Source organism: Leptodactylus fuscus, chromosome 6, assembly GCF_031893055.1.
Source record: "Leptodactylus fuscus isolate aLepFus1 chromosome 6, aLepFus1.hap2, whole genome shotgun sequence".
Classification (NCBI taxonomy): Eukaryota; Metazoa; Chordata; class Amphibia; order Anura; family Leptodactylidae; genus Leptodactylus; species Leptodactylus fuscus.
In genome coordinates, this window is record NC_134270.1 from 33,927,252 (window position 1) to 33,948,377 (window position 21,126).

Genomic DNA, 21,126 nt, shown 5'->3' on the forward strand with positions numbered 1-21,126 from the left:
TCCTTCTGAAACTCAGCAAAGGAAAAAGTCCTGCACGAAGGATTTTTTCTTCCACCGATTTAAATTTTAAAACAACAAACACCCAATGGACATCATTAATTCAATGGGGTCCGTCAAACTTTCCATTGTTATAGTCCTCCATCAGACCAGAGAAATGGAGAGGTGACACTTATGTGAACCCAGCATCATCAAAAGGGGCTAATTTTTCTATAAACCCCTGCCTTTTCACTTTCACATAACTTTGGCGGTGTTTGCCTTATAGTGCAATAAATTGGATAAATAAATTCCTATGAGCCCTGAGAATATTCTACACTATGTTTTATAGATGGGTTCCTAGGAGCCCTGACAGTATTCTACACTATGTTTTATAGATAGGTTCCTAGGAGCCCTGACAGTGTTATACACTATGTTTTATAGATAGGTTCCTAGGAGCCCTGACAGTGTCTACACTATGTTTTATAGATAGGTTCCTAGGAGCCCAGACAGTGTTCTACACTATGATTTATAGATAGGTTCCTAGGAGCCCTGACAGTGTTCTACATTATGTTTTATATATAGGTTCCTAGGAGCCCTGACAGCGTTATACACTATGTTTTATATATAGGTTCCTAGGATCCCTGACAGTGTTCTACACTGTGTTTTCTAGATAGATACCTAGGAGCCCTGACAGTGTTCTACACTATGTTTTATAGATAAGTTCCTAGGAACCCCGACCATGTTCTGCAATATGTTTTATAGATAAGTACCTATGAGCCCTGACAGTGTTCTACACTATATTTTATAGATAGGTTCCTAGGAGACCTGACAGTGTTCTATACTATGTTTTATAGATAGGTTCCTAGGAACCCTGACATTGTTCTACACTGTGTTTTCTAGATAGATACCTAGGAGCCCTGACAGTGTTCTACACTATGTTTTATAGATAAGTTCCTAGGAACCCCGACCATGTTCTGCACTATGTTTTATAGATAAGTACCTATGAGCCCTGACAGTGTTCTACACTATATTTTATAGATAGGTTCCTAGGAGACCTGACAGTGTTCTATACTATGTTTTATAGATAGGTTCCTAGGAACCCTGACATTGTTCTACACTGTGTTTTCTAGATAGATACCTAGGAGCCCTGACAGTGTTCTACATTATGTTTTATATATAGGTTCCTAGGAGCCCTGACAGCGTTATACACTATGTTTTATATATAGGTTCCTAGGAGCCCTGACAGTGTTCTACACTGTGTTTTCTAGATAGATACCTAGGAGCCCTGACAGTGTTCTACACTATGTTTTATAGATAAGTTCCTAGGAACCCCGACCATGTTCTGCACTATGTTTTATAGATAAGTACCTATGAGCCCTGACAGTGTTCTACACTATATTTTATAGATAGGTTCCTAGGAGACCTGACAGTGTTCTATACTATGTTTTATAGATAGGTTCCTAGGAACCCTGACATTGTTCTACACTGTGTTTTCTAGATAGATACCTAGGAGCCCTGACAGTGTTATACACTGTTTTATAGATAGGTTCCTAGGAGCCCTGACTACGTTCTACACTATGTTTTATAGATAGGTTCCTATGAGCCCTGACAGTATTCTACACTATGTTTTATAGATAGGTTCCTAATAGCTCTGACAGTGCGCTACACTATGTTTTATAGATAGGTTCCTAGGAGCCCAGACAGTGTTCTACACTATGATTTATAGATAGGTTCCTAGGAGCCCTGACAGTGTTCTACATTATGTTTTATATATAGGTTCCTAGGAGCCCTGACAGCGTTATACACTATGTTTTATATATAGGTTCCTAGGAGCCCTGACAGTGTTCTACACTGTGTTTTCTAGATAGATACCTAGGAGCCCTGACAGTGTTCTACACTATGTTTTATAGATAAGTTCCTAGGAACCCCGACCATGTTCTGCAATATGTTTTATAGATAAGTACCTATGAGCCCTGACAGTGTTCTACACTATATTTTATAGATAGGTTCCTAGGAGACCTGACAGTGTTCTATACTATGTTTTATAGATAGGTTCCTAGGAACCCTGACATTGTTCTACACTGTGTTTTCTAGATAGATACCTAGGAGCCCTGACAGTGTTCTACACTATGTTTTATAGATAAGTTCCTAGGAACCCCGACCATGTTCTGCACTATGTTTTATAGATAAGTACCTATGAGCCCTGACAGTGTTCTACACTATATTTTATAGATAGGTTCCTAGGAGATCTGACAGTGTTCTATACTATGTTTTATAGATAGGTTCCTAGGAACCCTGACATTGTTCTACACTGTGTTTTCTAGATAGATACCTAGGAGCCCTGACAGTGTTATACACTGTTTTATAGATAGGTTCCTAGGAGCCCTGACTACGTTCTACACTATGTTTTATAGATAGGTTCCTATGAGCCCTGACAGTATTCTACACTATGTTTTATAGATAGGTTCCTAATAGCTCTGACAGTGCGCTACACTATGTTTTATAGATAGGTTCCTAGGAGCCCAGACAGTGTTCTACACTATGATTTATAGATAGGTTCCTAGGAGCCCTGACAGTGTTCTACATTATGTTTTATATATAGGTTCCTAGGAGCCCTGACAGCGTTATACACTATGTTTTATATATAGGTTCCTAGGAGCCCTGACAGTGTTCTACACTGTGTTTTCTAGATAGATACCTAGGAGCCCTGACAGTGTTCTACACTATGTTTTATAGATAAGTTCCTAGGAACCCCGACCATGTTCTGCAATATGTTTTATAGATAAGTACCTATGAGCCCTGACAGTGTTCTACACTATATTTTATAGATAGGTTCCTAGGAGACCTGACAGTGTTCTATACTATGTTTTATAGATAGGTTCCTAGGAACCCTGACATTGTTCTACACTGTGTTTTCTAGATAGATACCTAGGAGCCCTGACAGTGTTCTACATTATGTTTTATATATAGGTTCCTAGGAGCCCTGACAGCGTTATACACTATGTTTTATATATAGGTTCCTAGGAGCCCTGACAGTGTTCTACACTGTGTTTTCTAGATAGATACCTAGGAGCCCTGACAGTGTTCTACACTATGTTTTATAGATAAGTTCCTAGGAACCCCGACCATGTTCTGCACTATGTTTTATAGATAAGTACCTATGAGCCCTGACAGTGTTCTACACTATATTTTATAGATAGGTTCCTAGGAGACCTGACAGTGTTCTATACTATGTTTTATAGATAGGTTCCTAGGAACCCTGACATTGTTCTACACTGTGTTTTCTAGATAGATACCTAGGAGCCCTGACAGTGTTATACACTGTTTTATAGATAGGTTCCTAGGAGCCCTGACTACGTTCTACACTATGTTTTATAGATAGGTTCCTATGAGCCCTGACAGTATTCTACACTATGTTTTATAGATAGGTTCCTAATAGCTCTGACAGTGCGCTACACTATGTTTTATAGATAGGTTCCTAGGAGCCCTAACATTGATCTACACTATGTTTTATAGATAGGTTCTTAGGAGCCCTGACAGTATTCTACACTATGTTTTATAGATAGGTTCCTAGGAGCCCTGACAGTATTCTACACTATGTTTTATAGATAGGTTCCTATGAGTCCTAACAGTGTTATTCACTATGTTTTATAGATAGGTTCCTAGGAGCCCTGACAGTGTTCTACACTATGTTCTATAGATAGGTACCTAGGAGCCCTGACAGTATTCTACACTATGTTTTATAGATAGGTTCCTAGGAGTCCTGACAGTATTCTACACTATATTTTATAGTTACAGTAGGTTCTTAGGAGCCCTGACAGTGTTATACACTATGTTTTAAGTCAATTTCAGATGTGTTTCATACCAAATATATTTGACCCAAAACTAATCTTGGTCCTGCATCTAAAACAAATCTTGAGTGGTTTTCCCATTTCTAATATATATGTGAATAATTGTTAACAAAACAATCTATAATCAATGCTAATAACTAGGCGATACCTAAATATTGGCCTTCCATTGACCGTACACCTCAGAGACATCATTGAACTGAGACTCCCTAGGGGTGCAGCTATTATATAATGTTGGTCACGAATCTCGTTCTGTTTTTTCTCTGCATATATACAAGACTTTATAACTGAGTCGTTCATGATGTTAAGGAGGCTGCCCTCTATAGGGTGGCGTACAGAGTGCACTGTTCTCCTAATTACATCCTGGAGAATAGATTTGCATATTTTTTACCCAGAATCCCTAGCGGAGCAGGAATGACTTGTAAGTCTCCGCACTGCCTATGTAGGCAAACACTCTCCCTGATGTGTACGATTGTCCCCTGACCCTGGTCTATAGTCTCTCACTCTGCCAAATCAGTGTCCCTACGCTATGCTGAGGAGGCCCAATAGGCCGAAACAGTGCTGTCCATAGCTGGGAATCTGTTCCTTTTGGGACAGAAATACTGATTTGGCAATTAAATCCACATTATGATTAAAAAGACTTTATAACTGAGTCGTTCATGATGTTAAGGATGCCGCCCTCTATAGGGTGGCGTACAGAGTGCACTGTTCTCCTAATTACATCCTGGAGAATAGATTTGCATATTTTTTACCTATATACAAGCTTGGCAGGACATAATAGGAAGTAGAAGGAGAGTTATGGAGTAACAATGGAGAATGTACATACTGCAGGAGATAAGAGTAGAGGAAAGCTCAGCAAATATCCTAAGAAGCTAAGAAGGCGATTGGGAGATTAAGACTGAAGCCTTGTATAACGTTTGACACATTCCCCAGGTCTAATGGGAAAAAGCAAAACTTTGTAGAAAAAGACACAAATTATTTTACAACAATGCGGATTATTTTACTTTTCTTTGAGATTTTTTTTTTGCTACTATCAACATTGTAGCTCACTTTGCTTTCCCCAGGGAATTATTGTTTACAACTTTCTTGACCGTCTGGCTAAATTTTTATCCGCTTGTTGTACCTTCTTGCTTTTGGAATAAGACTGTCTAAATAATATATTACACTGGATTAATTCAGGGCGAAGATTGTATTGTACAATGTGCATTACAAATTTGTACTTATCCTTTTACTTTAGAACCCTATTTACTGTATTCCTATAGAAAACCTTGAAGGTGACAAGTGAAGACTAATAGATTGGGTCCAAATACAATAAATGTGCTGCAGAATTTCCCACAAGGAATGTTTCTTTCCAAGTTGCCGCAGCCAAAATGGGCTTGATTTAGACGTCTTGAGACCTCTTAGTCCTATGAGCTAAAACAATCCAACTAGATTTCTGGTATAACTTATACCCTGACCAAGGATTCCATCACATTACATTACATTACTTCTTAGACTAACGCATTTCATATAGTCACCAAATGTAAAATCTTTGTGATATATCTTCATTACCTTTTTTTTATATGACTTTGCTGTAAATAGGATCTGTCAACTCACGTAACAAGTTTGTTATCATATATCCTGCTATTCCCTATGAAAACACTTCGGGAACATCTTTTCTTAGAATTCTACATTATGCCAGCACTATCGTATTCCTCCAGGGAATGTAATAGGACATTTACTTGAAAAGCATCATGTAATACTTCATTTCTCCCGAATCAGTTACTGCAGCAGAAATTTCTGTTCTTTGGCGATATCAGCTGATCGCTGAGTTTACAGAAACCAGTTTTGTCGTCCTCTATGGAAATAGGGACTGTATTTTGGAGACTACAAACAAATTATTAGAAGTTTCAGGCCCACAGTTTGGTTACATCAGTCCATCATTGTACTCAAATTACCAAATAGACTCACATTTTCTAAATAATAAAATTTCACAAATATTTAAAAATGGATTAAAAAAATTCAACTCATAAAATGTAGTACAGCTAGTAATAACTTCAGCATTGATTCTGCGAATATCAATCTTTGTGACTTTCTATTAATCTTGCACCATTAGCTTACAATAGGAGCAATTCCCCAGTAGCTGATGGAAACCCTGGGAAAGGGGCACAAGAGACAGTGAGTCCTAAGCTGAAACCGCCCACTGTCCCTTCCTGCTTGCCTGGTCCTATCCTACATAATAGGCGGCAACTTGGAGACGGGCCCTTCCTATATACGGGAAACACAAAATGCATACAAGACAAACAGCAATAAAGGAAGGTCAGATAGCCAAAGGTCCAGTAACAGTTGAACAATGCACTGTCAAAATCGATATCCAAAAGAGTAGTCAATAAGGAAAAGCCAGAGGTCAAGAATCAGAATACAAGAATAAACAGCAAGAGAAAAAGCCAGCACGCACAAGGCAATAGCAAGCACCAATGTAAATGTGAGTCAAGAATAAATAGGGAGGAAGAACCCACCCTGGAGTTGACAGGCGGATAGGCTGTCAATCATGAGGCAAGGCTAAACTTAACTACTAGAGGAGCAGAGGGAAATGAAGGTGTAGGCCAGGGGTCCTCAAACTGCGGCCCGCGGGCCACATGTGGCCCGCCAAGCACTTCTGCCTGGCCCCGCCGACAATGCCGGCAGGCGTGCATTTATAATGAAGCTCCTGGGGAGCTCGGGCCAGGCCATGGAGCGCACTTCACTTTACCTATTGGAGGGCACCGCTCCCTCCCGATGTCTGTGCAACCTGCTCTGCCTCCGGCCCACTGTTTAAAAAGTTTGAGGACCCCTGGTGTAGGCAAACGGGTGTGGTGGAAAATCAATTACAGAAATAGAGCCGTGTTCACACAGTGCAACCAAAAACTCTAAGCAAGGAATGAAACTGCACACGCCTCCTGCACCGCCGCAGAATGCGAGCAGAGGGTGGCGCAGTGACTCGAACAGGCAGAGATGTTACAGTTATATAATATACAGCATTAAATGTGCAAATATGTACTGATAAGCTGTGGCCTATTGCAGTACCAGCCATGTAGGTGAAATTTTCAGATCTCAACCACAAATTTTCAGTATGGAAATTAATTTGCAATGTGAATTTTAAAATCCTCACCATGGCACTTTCGGCTGTGTTTCGAGGGGTGAAATTCCTTTTGAAACATGGAGCAAATCTTCATGATATAGATTATATTAGAATAAATTCTACTGTTTCTAATTACAAAGATTTTAGTTATTAGATTTGATGATAAGTCTATATTCGAGATGACCGCTTTCTTCCAAACACAGCTCCAAAACTGTCTAAGGCTAAGGCACCACGGGATGTCTCGCAACCAAAAAGCGCTGCAGGAAAAAAACGGAGCGGCAATGCATCGCATTATCCTTCCTTCAGCACTTTAAACAGTAAGTGGGCAGGGTGAAGAGTGAGTAGAGTGGGACCGGGTGAACACATTTAATATACTTTGCGCTATAAACCTGTCATGAATTGTAATGGAAACCTATGCCAACTCACAGCATCAATAACTACAATGAGTCTCCAGAACATGTGGGGGCTAATTTATACATGTGCCCATGTTGGGGCCAATCTTTTGAAGAGGTTGCAGGCTCTTTGTAAATCTTTCAGGCATCTGAGATCCAGGATGGAAATCTACGTCAAGTAGCAACTGGCAAAAATTTACATTTTAATATCCTAGAAAATTGGCGTAAGTTATACTAAATCTATGGGATCACCTGCCCTGCTCTTCTCCACCCAGCAATATCATCCCTGTAGGCTAGAAAACTGGCATCGAGAGAATGCTGAATCCCCCTCCCGCATTGTATCCAGATTTTATCTTATATGCAGTGTTCATAAAAGACTGAAAATAACATTGCATTGACTAAGATACACATTGTTACTATATACTTTATAAGAGCATGGAGAGGACCATACAATTGGGTTTAATATATTTAATTAGGCAATTAAAAAGATAGCGAGAGGATTGGTTCTTCGTGTCACATACATATTCCATATAGGGTTATCTGAATGCATTGTAATTGCCTATTATACTTGGAGATATTAATAAACACATGTAAAGCAATAGTCTATATAATAGAAGGAGCTCTTGAAAAGATGATAAGGAAGGTTTACTAAGCTAAAGGAGCTATATTTATAGCACTGTATACTAAGAACTGGTTTACTTGGTATTGTAACTTATTATGTGTATTAGACAGTGTCTCCATCATACTCAACAAAGGGTTATAGACTAGCAATAAAGGTATGTAGTGTATAGAGAATTTACCAGCAGAAATTTTCATTTATTAAACCAGATGAAGTAAAATGTATCACTTTTCCTTATCTGGTTTATTTTCTAATTGTATTGTACTTTTTGTACGTGAGTATAGGGCGGCCATCTTGCCTGAGCTTATCCTCTGCTTTGTTAACAGCATTTAGTGATATGCTTAACATCAGTCTCGTGGCCTTAAGCAGCAATAACCTGGAGTCTATTCATTGAGGTCCATAGGGGGATTTTCTAGACATAATCTGTGCAAGGAGGGGAGTAGATAAGCTGTGAAATCATCTATTGTCAGTCGTGGATTCAATAATCCATGCTATGTGACGTCATCTATAGAAGTGTTGTTATATTGTAATCCTGTCTGAGATATAAGTGAGGTCACTGCTACAAATAAAACCTGTAAGGGAATTGCAATAGGAGCAATTCTCCAGTATCTGCTGATGAACACTGGGGGGCACAATAGACAGTGAGCCCTAAGCTGAATTCCCCTCACTGTCCCTTCCTGCTTGCCGGTCCTATCCTAAGCAATAGCATCTATCTACTATAGTGTTCCCTACAACATAGACAAAAGAGGTATCTGCTCCTTAATTCCTCCTCTCTGTCCTCTCTGTATTCTCTGTCCCTTTCCATCATGGCAAATATGGGGCACTCTTGGCTCCAAGTCCCATTTTGCTAGATGTTAACTTGGCCCTAGCTTAGCTACTACTGGGGAATTGTTGGACTTGTTTTGGCTGTGAATATCATTTTTTCTTTTACAAAGTAGAAGTAGGGATCTTCTAAACAACATCAAAGGTTACGTCCCTTGAGCTAGTATGGACCAATATTGTGAGGTGGTCTGTCTAAGGCTTGGGCTTCCATTTAGAGAGATCCCCCAATTGGAAACCTAATCTTCATTAAAAAAGCAGTTACCATAGGAAACCTGTGGACACCATGGACTACAGTGGGGTCCGTGTGGTTTCCACTCAGTTTCCGCACGAAAAATGTGGAGAGAAAAGTGCTACATTTTTCATCCGGAGAGGCGAACGGAATCCCCGAACGCAGATGTGAACCCGGCCTAAGGGTTCCTGGTCTTAATTAGGAGCCACTAAACTATGAAGCCTAACCTGCATCAATACCGGGGCACACAAGACTTTAGTTATGCCACTGCTAAGCTCCCCATTCCAGAATAGCTTATATTGAGCCATGGTTACACATGCATCCTGTTACTGCATTTAAAGTCTATTGGTCTATAGTAGTGTCAGTAGTTTAACTTGACACTGCAGCGTGATATTCGATCTCATAACACAGCAAAAGTCATTGAAAAGTCATTTAACAAGTTGTGTTAATATTTTAGGCTGCGGTGTCCAGTTAAAGTTTACCTTATCTGTATGATGCACCATATAATAGATTATGTAATAAATAGCAGGGCAGTATTTTGATGAGTTACATGCAGTCTTTGGTTCAGAACCCCTAAGGCATAAAGGTTTAGTGCCGAGTCTGGATTGCTGAAGAATGTATTCTTTTTGTGCAGGTCTTGCCCTTCATATTCACTGAGAAACAGATTGTTCTACAACAGCTTTGAAGTGTGTACTGTATTGTGGATAAGAAATGACTGACGGTAGGGGGCTGCTGTACAAAATATCATATGATGCTTCAAGTGAAATAAATTGGATTATACTTCAATGAAAAAGCCAAAGAAATAAAATGGACTCTTTACAGCTCCGTCAATGAAAATAGGTCTAAAGTTTTCTTAGGAATTATAATTACAATTCATTAAAACATTGCATGAAATCTAAAGAAACGAGAAAAATTCCATTCAGCATGGTACAAATCCGATTAACTCAATGAATCACAAAATAGAGGCAATGCACTCACCAGCGTAGACTCTACAGACTTAATTGGTCGCTAACTATTCAGATAACTTAGTCTCATTTAATAGAGCATGTGATTCTGGGCCAGGATGTAATGCACTTTCATTAAAAATGTTACTGTTTTCTACCTGAAGAAGCTTTCTAAGGCTAAGCCTCAATATAGTGAAAAACGCAGCATAAAACTCTACTAAGAAGGTCTCGTTCATAGGTGCAAGGTGGCTTCACAGTGAGTGGAAGGAGGAGGGACTGTTCTCTCTTCACACAGTGTATGGAGAGGAGAGGGGTTGATTCTCCTCACAGACTCCACATGTCTAAAAACAATATTCCCTTCGCACTGGGATGAACATTTTGCATATCTCACAGCGTACAATGTAAGAAAAGTGTTCCATGTACTTGTGTCTACTTCTTGCTTACTGTTTGTGTTATGGTCTGCAGGGTTATTATAAAAAAAAACTAATAAACAAAAACCCTGCAGAGGCCAACTGGGCTCTGAACCGCAGGAACACCCTGGTGTGAACAAGGTGTGGCAGTTAATGTCACAGTCGGATCAGTACACCAGCCGGGTGTGCTCTGTTAAACCACAGATGAGGCCTGTGCAGCTCAGAGCAGCCGCTACAATAACAAGTCAGTCTAGTCAGGACCTCTGAACTAGACAGAGACCAGTACACAGTGTGTGTTACCAGTGCAACAAAACAAGGCAGCTTACTGCCCAACTAACAGTGAGATTACTATCTCAGGGGTAATTCTAGCTAAGGCCAACTAAACATTATTCACACTGGAACCCAAACACACACACTGAGGATCTGGAATGAGACTAGGGCAGCGGGCTGAGGCGTCTAGGGAAAGGGCAGTCCCAACCAACCAGCCAGCTGCCCATGCACGCGTTGGCCAACACCCTAGTCAGTCAGACAGCCGACCACGCCCAGCTGCTGCAAGGGAAGTTAATCCCTGCAAGTAGGACAGAATCAAGTAGGGCCGCAGCTGCCGCACTGTCCTAACAGTGTGGTTGCAGATGGGATATAATTATCCTATACCAAGCAGCTTTCCTGGTTATGCTCATAGATTGCTCTTTCCCTTTGTCATTGATCTTTTTAGCTGCATCATGCCTGCATGTGCTTAACTTATATTTGCAGTGCAATGTTCTTGAATCTCCTATATTATGTTTACTTGAGCTTTTTCCAACTATTTGTTATTGCCATTTTACAGTTACTCCTGGCAGAATTACATGTAAACAAAGTACGGTACATAGTTGTAGTTGTAATGGATATGGGAGGGGCAGGCTGCTCCTTATTGTACATATGACAAAATTTTTTTTTGCTGAAGTCATAATTAGATATCAGAAGCAGATAAACTGATAGACCACTATGTATGAAGACTTAGTTTATTCTATAGATAATTCAACTTTTCATGTAAGCCAGGTCTCCATTAAGGTACTGTTAACCCTGAACAATTTTATAGGCAATTTTCGTGAGTGAACATTCGTACCAATGTTTGTTCTCAATAATCAGCCTGTCTAATGGTGGTTCTCATAGTTCATTGGGCACTTGCTTCCTTTCAGTCATTTTTGCCAGCAGCACATTGCCCTGTCTAATAAAACCTTGGCTACAAGCAAGCAATGATAGTATATTCCAGGGCTGCAGCATCAAGGCGCTATTAGACTGAGAAATTGTACATATAATTATCAGGAATGGATCCTAGTATAAACACTTATTAGTTTTTGTACCTCCTATATGTTCCATGCATTAGCTTATGTAATAACGAAATGCAGAACACTGATCGCAATGTTTGGTAATGCTTAGTGCTCATTAAAACCTAAATCTTTTACGTTAATAGTTCTATTATTACCTTCCTTAAATACAAATACAGATTACTTAGGCAAATAAACTAGTGCTGGCTCTATTCCTATGTTAATGAGAAAATACCTTATTCAATCCACACAAAGTCTCGGATTAACAGCTACACCATGCCCAAACAGCAACTATTCGGAAAGATAGAAGCAGCCAAAATGGAAACAATGCAACCTCAGCTCTAATGGAAACCAAATTAAACTCAAGTCAAAATCAATTAGGAGATTTTTAAAGGGGTATTCCCACCTCACATACTCAGCAGTCTTCACTCTTTTAAAATCTTCTTTCTTCCTGGTTTCTTGCATCATTTGGTGGGCGGGGTTTCACAGGCAACCTGCCGTTTAGCTCCGCCCCCAAATTCACGTGTAGCTCCGCCCACCCACATTGGACTATGAAGTACAGGCAGCAGCAACTCCATTCTGTGTTACATACAGAGACTGCCTGTCTCTGCCATAATGAACACAATTGAATTAGCTAGCCTGATAACTGGGAGAACAGAAGAAATGAAAGCAGCTCCTCTCCTCTATCTGCTAACAGGAAGCTAGGTCACATGATGTAGACACAGGATTAGCTAGAAACACAGGCTCGCTCCCTGCACTTAGCCCCTCCCCCCTCCCTCCTGAGAGCAGCAGATACATCACTTGACTCAGGAGCAGCTAGGTCAGGGCTTTGGCCACAAAAAATTGAATAAACTAAGATAGTGGACAAACAAAGCAGTTTTGCTGAAGCAGTGTATTTAGGAAAAGTCTTACATCCACATTAACAAGCAGTATAGATAGGATCCTTGTGATGGGACAACCACTTTAAAGTTTCAAAGCTTTTAAAGTTTCTTTTTAAACAAAATTAACTAAATTAAGAAATATAACCCTATTTTATTTCTGTACTTATGTCAAGATGTATTCACCAGCTGTAAATTTAGCAAATTAATTCTACAGAATTACTCTGTTCCTTAAATACAAGTACAGATTAACTGATGAACTAGTGCGAATACATATCTTACATCAATTTGTAAAACTAAACAATTCTAACAGTGTGTAATGTACTCACCAGAAGCACCACCTTCCTCTGCCAATATCCCTACTAACCCAGACATCTACTATATAGAGATGAGCGAACAGTAAAATGTTCGAGGTTCGATATTCGTTTCGAGTAGCCCCTCAATATTCGACTACTCGAATCGAATATCGAACCCTATTATACTCTATGGGGGGAAAATGATTGTTTCGGGGGTAGGCAACGTTCGATCAAATTATACTTACCAAGTCTGGTTCTGGTTACTGGTTCTGCATCAAACTTTTACATTCGAATAGCGAGTGGTACTCGATCGAGTACGAGTATTTCAAATACCATAGTATTTGATCGAATACCTACTCGATCGAGTACTACTCGCTCATCTCTACTAATATACCCATCTTTCTTGCTATATTCTCCTAAAACACCACTTTTTTGCACTATATATTACAAAGCATGCGAAGAATACATCGGTCATTGCTTTGCACTTTGAAAATAGAGTAGAGGACATCAAATGTAATAGAGTTGCCTTTTCCTGATCCTCCTCCACCATTACACCCAGATTATTTCTCATCAGGCCCACATTGTCATTTTTTTTATGTGTGGGTAGCTATGTAGTTGAAAATATTAAACTTTTCTTGGCAATGAATTCTCTGTGCCTCAATCTTTGCTGCTTTAGGTATCCCACATGGATACTGTTAGGGAATTGCTAGGACAGGAATTCCCCAGTAGCTGTTGAACCCTGGGATGGGATACAAGAGACAGTGAGCCCTAAGCTGAAGCCCCCAACTGTCTCTTCCTATTGCCAGGCCCTATCCTACGTAATAGGCCGCAACCATGAAGACGGTCCCTTCCTGGATATGTGAGACACAAAACGCAGACAAGACAGACAACAACAAAGGGAGGTCAGCTAGCCAGGGTTTGGTAACAGTCGAGCAATGCAGTGTCAAATCACAGTCCACAGAATAGTCAGTGAGGAAAGCCAAAGGTCAAGGGTTAGAATGCAAGCAAAATTAGTGACAACAAGGAGCAAGTATGCACAAGGCAATAGTAAGCACTGGTGGGAATGACAGTCAAGACTAAATAGAGAGTAGGAACCCGCCCCGTGAGTTGACAGGAAGGCAGGCTGTCAATCACACAAATTAACACTTCATGAACAGAGGCAAACTAGGGCAGAAGACGGGTGTGTTGCAAATACAATCACAGAACTAGAGCCATGTTCACACAGTGTGACCAAAAACTTTAAGCCAAGAACCAAACTGCACCCGCCTCCTGTGCCACAGCACGCGAGCAGAGGGTGGTGCAGTGACCCGAACAGGCAGAGATGTTACAGATACTCTGCGATTTCCAAAACCGTTGTATGTATAATTGCAGCATGCCAATTATACATATGGAAATGCCGCCAGCTTCCCTATAGGTATAATTGAGGTCTCCTCTACAGACTTTCTGTGATGTGTTTGTGCTGCGGTTTTACCCACCATTAAGTTCTCCCGTTACCTGGTGAAAAGTGTCCTTCCTTAAGTTTAGAGTCTTCGTAGTCTCTCTACTAAATATCTTCTAAAATATACACAAATCCTTATTGTGCTGTGGCCACTGTTATCTGGATGACCTTCAAATTGTAAATTGAAAATCTTCCAGATCTGTCTAAAACAGCGTCCTGCACTTCTTAATTTATATCCAAGCAATTGAAAACCGCCTTCCCTTAACAATTACTTCACAGTGGCCAAGTGGTTAGCACTAATGCTCTTCCTCACTGAAGTCTGTGGTTTAAATTTAGCCAAGGGCAATATCTGCAAGAAGTATACTTAGGGACTCCTGTTTCGAATAGCATGCACCCATAGGAATGAATGGAAGCGGCCGTTACGCTTAACACCCTGTGCGCTGGCTGCATCCATTCATTCCTATGGATTTACCGCAGCCTGCCACTCTTCCACAATTCTTCCCTGCTGTGCCGTATACTCGGCTCTGCTACATCTCAAATGTAGCAGAGCTGAGTATATGGTAAAACAGGAACAAAGCAGAAGAGTGGCAGGCTTCGGTAAACCACTCTGTGCTGCGCTGCTATGCGGATGACGAGGCACTCGCCATATAATAAGCCAAGGCTGAAGTTCGCGAGTAGATAGATACTACTGTACATTGACTTGTCTATCTACTCTTCTGCTTTGTCTCTGCTTTACTGTATATTCAGCTCTGCTGCATCTCAGATGTAGCAGAGCTGAGTATACAGTAAAGCAGGGATGAAGCAGAAGAGTAGATATACAAGACATTGTACAGTTATGAAGATGTAGCAGAGTCCAGTATATGGCACAACAGGGAGGAAATAGAAGAGTAGATAAAATCTAACTACTCACGAACTTTGCTCAACTTACCTGCACAGATCCGCTGCTGCTCCACATTCTTCTCACTCCTCTCCTCTCTCATTGACACGCCTTCAGAGAGCCCTGCGTGCCTCCGCCTCCCTAGACTAGTGTTAGAGATGCTGGGAGAAGGCGGGGCTTGTGGCTTAGGAGAGTGTGGGCGGGTACTGGGAGAGGACATGCGAGTGATGCACTCATGTCTCCCCGCCCACACTCTCCTAAGCCACAACAAGCACCGCCTAATCCGATAATCTGTAACACTAGCCTAGGGAGGTGGGGGTGCGCACGGCGCTCTGAAGGCATGTCAATGAGAGTGGACCAGACCGAGAAGAATGTGGAGCAGCAGCAGATCTGTGCAGGTAAACGGACACCAGGGGGATTTTTTTTTAATCACTGCACAGTGTGGAGTGATTAAACAATTTTTGGACTCCATGCTGTGTAGTGAATAGAATCGTTTTTAAAATCTGATCTCCGATTATTAAAAAAAATCCTATTGACTTGCATTGGGATCAGAATTGGGATCGGGTACGAATGGAAAATTATCAGAAATCGGATTTTAAAAACGATCCTGAAATTTCAAGATCAGCTCAACCCTATTGGTCCAGTCAGTCATAGTCTTCCCATGTCTCACATATCCCTATTATGTCATATTTACCTTTCAATATTATCAGTTCTAATACTGCAATCTTGTTACCGAACCTTATGGCATTCATTTGCATGCAGTTTATGCATTTTTCCTATCCATATTCCTCCTTTCCCTACTAACTGTTCTCCTTCCACTCTCTGCTCTGAATGGTTCTCTGAATACACTATCTTGCTCTCTGCATGTACTATTGCCCTCCCCCAGTCCCTAGTTTAAACACTTCTCCAGCCATTTCCCCATTTTGCCCCATTGAGGTGCAGCCCATCCCTACCATAGACCCTGCAGCTTACCGCTACATCTGCCCAACTCTCCACAAACCCAAACCCATTTTTCCTACACCAGCTCTTAAGCCACTTGTTTACCTCCCTAATCTCCCATTGCCTGTCCGGTGTTGCCAAGGTACAGGTAATATCTCATAAAATACCTCCTTTTACCTTAAGCTTTTTATCTGCTTTTACTGTTCCTCCCAGTAATGTATCAACCTGATCTAAACTTTATCTAATCTGTAATGGCTATTACATAGACGGGGTCTAGACTTCTCCATCAATACTTATGTTTACATTCATTGAAAATCACTTAGAATGTGGCAAAATAAAATAATGTAAGGTTTGTGAACAATGGGCATGTTTTTAAAGAGTAGCTTAGAGTGATAAAACTGATGGAAAAAAAATAGCAAAACACATTATATACAGAATAAAATCAATCAGGCGCTTTAAAAGAAAAGTCAAATGCAAAAGTAATGTAAGCCATGGGAAAAAGTAGACTAAATGCAACTTCAGGCTCAAGGCTGCGATTAACAATAAAAAGGTAGAGAGGAATCAGAGTAGAAGGACACAAAATCATTATTCAGGGCTCGTTCACATCTGCGCCCGGTCTCTGTTCTGCAGGTTTCCTGCATAAAACAGAGTCAGGAGACGGAAACCTGGAGGACTCTTTCATACCCATTCATTTGAATGGTTTTGAAAGATGTCCGGCCGCGATCGGCGGTGAGCGTTTTATGCTCTCCGCTGCGAAACGTTTTTTTTTTTAATCGGACACAGAGTCGGACATGCAGTACTCTGTTTCTGTTTTTTAAAACCGGTTTCATGGCGGAGAGCATAAAACGCTCACTGCCGCTCACGGCCAGACCCGCTCTGACAGTTTTCCGCCTTCTGCATGCAGAAGACGGAAAGCTCAGAACGGAGACCTGAACGCTAGTGTGAACCTAGTGTCACTTTGCCACATATATAACTTCTATGTATAAAGTAATAAACCTCTTAATATTAGATGCAATATTATTCAATGACTTGTGGCCGCCTTTTAACACTCGCTCATTACAAACTATCCGGGAACTTAGGTAATTTACTTATTTTTACCAATATTTGAATTCCAAATCCAAAAACAACTAAAATTTTCACATAATGCATCTGTACTAGGCATCAGATCAAACAAAATTTTACCCAGATTTTATTTTATTATACTATGGGATCTTTTCAGATTGATAGTACAAAAGTGGTACTGACCACATTTGTACTTTTGGGTCAAACTTATTTAACCACATGGAAGATTGTCCCTCACATCTACTCTGGACCAGATAGTTTTTAAGAGTCTGGCTTCTCCTATGGGTTACAAGGGGTGAGCTATGGCGATATACTGTATCTCTCAAATTGGGATCTCTCATATCTACATGGCAATTATGCGAGATGGATGAATTGTTGCTGCATGTAGACTGGATTGAAAGGAAAATGCAAACCCATTGCCATCATGATTTCAGCTCTGTTAGCAAATTGACTTGCAGAAAACTAGAGGATTTTTTTCAAGCTTTATCAAATAAGGGACCCAGTAACTACCTGCAAACAAATGTTTCTTTAAATCTGCAGATTGTTTTCAAAGACACCCGTGTCACTATTTAATCTCTATGGGTGGATAAACTGCCCATAATGCACTGCTTGTTTTACATGTTCTGGGTGAAAACTTCTAAAATGAAGTAGTGAGTTCACCACCGGGTGTTTAAGGTGTATGGTGTAAAAGGGATTTTCCAGGCAAAAAATGTAGTTTTTTTTTTTTTTGAAAGTCTGTTAGTGCTATTAATAAGTGTTTTGAGTGATATCTGAGTGTCTCTGGGAGGTGCTGGTATCTTCTGCTTTTGTTTACCTCCCTCAGCTTCCTGCTAACTTCCTCACTAACCCCTCCACCCTACTTCCCCCGCCTCCTTCCTCATTCACTCTCACTCCCTCCCTCCCATACATCCTCTCTCTGTCTCTGTAGCTATTCCACCCTTCCCTACCTACTCAGCCCAACCCCCGACCCTTATTATATACCTACTCTCCACACCTATTCCTGTGAGATGGCTCCTCCTGTACTGATTCAGTATTCTCCTCCAGCGATGATCCATCTCTACTGCACATGCGTGGATGCCCAGTAGAGGTGAATTACTGGCAGCGATGTGAACAGTGGAGAAGAGCGTGCATCCTGCCAAATCATTACACAGGGAAGAGCCATCTTGTCAGAAGAAGCCTGGGTGGCAAGTATAATGGGTTGAATGGGAGGAGTAGTAGTGACTAAAAAATTTTCCTGGGGCAGTCACGTAACTGCCCCAACAATTTGTGTAACTATACATTTTGGATTAATAATGTTATTTAGAAAGTAGGAGGGTGTTTATATTAGTATAGGGATGTCTAGTTATCCTGGACAATGTCTAAGATCTCCAACTGTGCACCCCCAAAGTTGGACAAGAAACTCCTGTTCATACTATATACATGGCTGAAGAATTTAACAGAGTCCCCAAATTGTGAATAGTAGGGAATATCTTCCAATAAGGAACATGATAACTAGAGATGAGCGCACAGTAAAATGTCCGAGGTTCAATATTTGTTTTGAGTAGCCCCTCAATATTCGACTACTCGAATCGAATATTGAACCCTGTTATAGTCTATGGGGGTAAAATGCTCGTTTCAGGGGTAGGCAACGTTTGATCAAATTATACTTACCAAGTCCACGAGTGAGGGTCGGGCTGGATCCTCCGAGAAGTCTTCCGGCTCTTCCGGCTCTTCATTCACTCTGCCTGGCATCGGGCCTGGGCAGAGCCGACTGCGCATGCCCACACTACAAGCCGACAAGCGCAGTCGGCTCTGCCCAGCCCGATGCCTGGCAGAGTGAATTCAGAGCCGGAAGACGCCGCGGGGAAGCTGCACGGAGAAGACTTCTAAAGGTAGGAGAAGAACCAGCGTTGATTGGCCGACTGTATAGCATTCGGCCAATCAATGCTGGTTCTGCATCAAACTTTTACATTCGAACAGCGAGTGGTACTCGATCAAGTACGAGTATTTTGAATACCATAGTATCTAATAATAACCAATCTAAATATGAAGTCAGAGTTTCAGTAACACCCCTGGTGCCTGACACAAGGTTTTTGTAAATGTTGAGGATACAGTTGTCCTCCTCATCAGTACATGTTTTACAACTGCATTTTTACTATAATGTTTGCAACTAAGGTTGGAAATTTAAAGTTTAATTGACTCAGCTTTTTAATGTAGCAATCCCTTGTCATTCACACAGCATTGCCTCCTTTACCAGTAAATAATGTTGAGTTCGTAACCACTGAAGTGCTTTTTCTTTCCCCCCCTCCCCCGACAGACTACTCCTAATGGGGTATGTCAAAGCCATGACTCCTCTAAAAGCCTGTGCAAAAAAAATACCTCTAAGGCACCACCAGCTGGTAAATAAGGACAAAAAGATGAAGGAACACCTTCTGAATTCCTCTATTCAAAAACAGTAATATCTGACCCACATCTGGTCCATATCAGATAAGTCCATTAATGAATCAGCTTCATTCCTTATGCAATCTGAATCTTGGTTGATGCTAAAACCAAAAGGTCCTACTACTGTGGGAACCCTTCCTTCCTTGCAGTAGATGTGTTATTGGAGTTAGCAAAAAAATTATGCAAAATTTAATTTTCTTATTGCTTTGAATAGGTGAACCTCAGTTTTCACATCCTGGATTAGTCTCTCGAGTTTACTTGCTTCCTCTTGTACGATCCTCTTCTACCTCTTGCTCTCTCTTTGTGTCTTCTTCCTACAGGAGTGCTGATGTTAATGGTTGGATTATTAGTGTTAAGGAGATTCTAACGTCTTCCTCCTTTATCTGATAGACTTCAGTCTGAATTAGTAGTCCAATGAACAGAAGGTATGTGTTTCCTTGTCTTAGTCCATTTCTGTCTGTGAAAACTCCAGCCAAATACTCAACCAGAATCATAATCTTGCTTGTTCCTTAAAAAAATTATTGTGTCCTTTGTAATTTATTCAAAAAACTGTTGGACTTGATTCTCTTTAAGTCATGTTCTCAACTCAATTTTAGTTTTACATAAATCAGTGGTTATTTTTTTTATTCCTGTTCTTTGTACATGAGGACCTTAGGATAGAGAACATTAATTTTATGGTGCGTCATCCTGGTACTTATAGGTCTCCTTATTCTTTCTTAGAGCTCTAGGTAGTCTATTGCTATAACTATAGGACTTAAGAGAATTATTGGTCCAGAGCAGGCCAATGCAGAGGTCTCAAATACACAACTATTGTAATTCATCCTCCAGGAGTTTGTCTACCTTGCTACCAGGGTTGATCAATCGGGATTGGAAAAGATCGAATCCCAATCGGTGATCGAACAAATCAGGATTGGCTGGAAAATGATCGGAAATCGGATTTTGAAATCTCAAGATCTGCTCAATCCTAAAAGTGACTTTTCCCATAGAGAAGCATTGACTAGGGTTGAGCGATAGGGATCGGGAAAGATCAGATCCCGATCGTCGATCGAGAAAATTTCACGATCGGGATCGGCTGGAAAATAATCGTAAATCAGATTTTAAAATTGATCCTGAAATCTCAAGATCAGCTCAACTCTACTTGCTACCTATTATGGCACTATATTATCTTCTTTTGTCTTTAAAATGGTATTCTCATCTGGCCATTTAAGATTAAATTCACAGGATATGCCATAAATGCCCATTTTATTCTAATCCCACCTTTGTGGGTCTCTGCAAAATAACCAAATAGTCAGATCATTTCAGAACTCCTACACACGTAAAGGAGACATGGGCAAGTATACTCTTCTTTCCCTTTACCACGACTGTAAAACAAGAGTCATGGGCTTCCAGATAGATAGGTGCCAGAGGTGGGCATATTCTGTTGATATAGCCTTAAATGCCCAAAATGGAATATAACTTTAACACAGGAAAATAGTAGTAGGAAAGAAAGAATAAAACAGAAAGGGAATTTATGAAGCAACACAAATAACCTGATTGTATCTTCTCCGTGGCACCATCATTATTACATA

The 21,126-nt window shown here is 40.6% G+C and overlaps 1 protein-coding gene across 2 annotated transcripts in view; it reads right to left on the bottom strand.

Annotated features, from left to right (window-relative positions):
* DRD2 (dopamine receptor D2) overlaps positions 1–21,126 on the bottom strand; it is a 141,396-nt gene that overhangs the window by 93,148 nt on the left and 27,122 nt on the right. The window lies entirely within an intron of this gene.